The following is a 3,244-nucleotide window of genomic DNA, read 5'->3' on the forward strand; positions in this document are numbered from 1 at the left end:
GTTATTGTTGTATACTGCTACTAATTAAGTACTTTAACTCTTCAAACTTTATTTTTATATTTTATAACATTTATTTTCCACTGGCACAATGTGTTAATGTGATTTTAGTGGTATGAATTTAATTGTATTTTTTTGTTAATTGATGAAATTAATATGCTGGTAAATTTCTGTATTGAAGTTCAGAAATATAAAAGATGAAACCTAAATAAAGTTGATCTGAAGCAATAATTTGTGTTATTGAATATATAACAGTTAACTTAAAATAAATAAAAATTAACTGTGAAAATAACTACAGTAGTTTTAGGCATACTGTAAAATAAAGTACAGCATTATACTTTATTTTATAGTACAGTACAGTAAAACTACTGTAGTTATTTTTACGGTAATTTTACTGTGGTATTAAATACAGCAACTACTGGATAATTGTTGCCAGTAAGTTACTGTTAATTTGACAATAAACATTTTACAGTGCAGATGAAATGAATATATTTGTTAATATGGTTATCATTACTATTATTACTAATACTATTATTACTCGTTGTCATTTCTTATTAATTGAATTTATCATTATTATTATTATTGCTATTACTATTACTATTTTCACTCTCCTCATCCTCCATTCTCCATTTTTTGTGTGATTATTACTATTAGTATCATCATCATTAGTATTGTCATTAAAAAAAAATTGTCATTTCATTTATTTATCTTTTTATTCTTATTTTTTAACCCTGGTTATGTCTGTTGTACTTCCCTACATGCTCCTTTATTCATATATTTCCACTCGTACACCCAGTTTCACTTACAGTTTCACACACACGCACACACAAATCTTATTGGCTGTTATGTATGTTTTGTTGGACTTTGTATTTTGCATTTAATTTCTCATCTGTAAATATTGTAATTGTCTGTTTGCATAATAAAAAAAAGTGTACATGTATACAATTTTTTTGTAAAAATAGGGCAGAATGTACTGTATTAATTTGATGGATGTTTACGTATTTATTCTTTACAGGTGTTTATCCTGTATTTTGAATTTTGAACTGATTTAGGGTTAACGGAAATGTCCGTAAAATTACTAGATCATGTCCTAGTAATTTTCTGCCAGTACATTTCTTTTTTTCTTTTTTCTTTTTTTTTAATAGTGTATGCATCTGCAGGGTTCCCAGCCATCCTGGAAAACCTTGACAACTGATGATAAAATTTATCAGCTTCATTTGATTAACAGTGCAGAACTCAGTGAGCTTGTGCTGAAGTGATTGACAGCTTTAGTGATTATAAAGGATTCGCTCTTTGTTTGCTGTCTGTAAATAACCCTTTCAGAATTTGAATAAAAGTTTTATTTTTCATGCTGCTAAGTACACATTGCAAAGTTTCAGGAATGACAAATATATTTAAATGTGGTATTGATTCCAAAATTGTATTGATTGACATGGTGATAACCATAGCAATAGATGGGGGGATATTCAAAATAGATGCGTGCACTAAATGCAGACTAACAGACCTGCAACATGTTCTGTTACATTTTATGGGTTTATTTGTTGTTCATTGACTTTGACTAATATTTTTATTTTCAAATAAATGGTTAGTTCACCCCAAAATGAAAATTATATCATTTATTACTCACCCTCATGTCGTTCTACACCCATGAGACCTTCAGCTTTGCATCACAGGAATAAATTACATTATGACCATTCTGTCTATTCCAGGACATTCATACAAGGACTTCCATATGTTTAAAAACTCATAAGGCGTTATCTAAATTTCATGGTCAAATTTTGACTCAACAAAATTCCTGTTTTTACAGTGGGAGGAGCTGTGTGTGTGTGTATATATATAAGAGATACAGTCAGAACATCACAGAACAGCACAGACAGCAGCAGAACACAATCCGCAAAGAAGAAACCCAGACTACAAGCAAGGTAAATTTTCTTATTCTCACTGTCAATCAATCTATTATTGACTTTAGACCTGGTCACATTATCAGTAATATCAAATGTTAGAGCTGATGGAAAAAGTTCCAAAACTTTTTTTCAATAATTAATATAGTAACATATTATGTTATTACACATAATATTTTCATGTCATATTTTCAGATGGTTCCAGTGTTGATGTTACTCATGGTAGCTCTTGTAGCTGCAAATAAGCCACTGATGGATCTCACAGAGCCAATTGAGTCAGTAGATATTGCCTCTAGGGTGCGCTGCAGTGATGGTACTACGTGTCCTACTGGAAACACATGCTGTCGGACTCATACTGGCTGGGGCTGCTGTCCGAGTGTATCGGTAAAACACAGTCAAATGTGTAACTGATTTATACTTCGTTAAGTTTAAGGTTTAACCCTTATTTTTTCTGTTCACTCCTTCAGGCTGTGTGCTGCGCAGATAAAGTTAGTTGCTGTCCCCAGGGTTATCGCTGCACTGCGACCCATTGTGTGAAGGGGTGGTTGAGAGCGCCATCTTCTTCTAAATAGTTGGTGTTGTAAGGAAGCAACTCCCATGTCCTCAGTGATCCTCTTATCAAAGTCTGTCAAAGTGAAAGAAGATTTCAACCTCTTTAGGGAATAGATTAATCCAACATTCAAACTGTATTCATGTGAAATAAACATTGATAGAATTACAGTCAAATTGATCTGCCATTTAATAAATGATTTTGCATTAGAGAAAGTGTTTTTATTTTTAATCATCCATCTTGTTCATGAATTAATCAGTGTTTATGAATGAATCTTTTATGGGAAATATTTGTACTCCACTTCAATGCACTGACTTTCTCATAGTTTTGTTTACTGAAGTCTCCTCAGCTACATTAAGAAATGTGCATTACATTAAGACTACTGTGCAACTGTACTGTATTGTACTGTTGTTGTGGTTTATGTATACTGTGCATAATGCGTCTGTATGCATTGAACATAAAAAGATCATAACGCCATTGGAGCAAAAAGAGTTCATGTGACAAAACACTTATGATGCTTAAACATTTTGATTTAATGGCTGCATCTGAAAACTTAGGGAGCTGACTTGTTGCCTCGCTGCAATGACTTTGCAGGCGTTTGGACACGAAGGTACCTCACAAAACTCATTTTAGACAGACTTCTGAGGCAGCGTAACGGTTTAATGATCTACAGCAAAATAGAGCAACAAAGCGAATATTTAATTACTACAATAGTAATTTCTTGCTATAATGACATCAAAAGTGATAAATGTTGGTCAAAAATGTACATTTACACAAACTGACCACCAACCGCAAC

General features: G+C 32.4%; 1 long non-coding RNA gene across 1 annotated transcript; it reads left to right on the top strand.

Annotated features, from left to right (window-relative positions):
• The first annotated feature begins 1,781 nt into the window (after window positions 1-1,781).
• LOC137037230 (uncharacterized) lies at window positions 1,782-2,663 on the top strand. Its single transcript, XR_010897267.1, has 3 exons — window positions 1,782-1,919; window positions 2,094-2,282; window positions 2,366-2,663. It is a non-coding gene; the product is annotated as an uncharacterized lncRNA (long non-coding RNA).
• The last annotated feature ends 581 nt before the right edge of the window (window positions 2,664-3,244 follow it).

The sequence above is a fragment of the Chanodichthys erythropterus genome, chromosome 15, assembly GCF_024489055.1.
Source record: "Chanodichthys erythropterus isolate Z2021 chromosome 15, ASM2448905v1, whole genome shotgun sequence".
NCBI lineage: Eukaryota > Metazoa > Chordata > Actinopteri > Cypriniformes > Xenocyprididae > Chanodichthys > Chanodichthys erythropterus.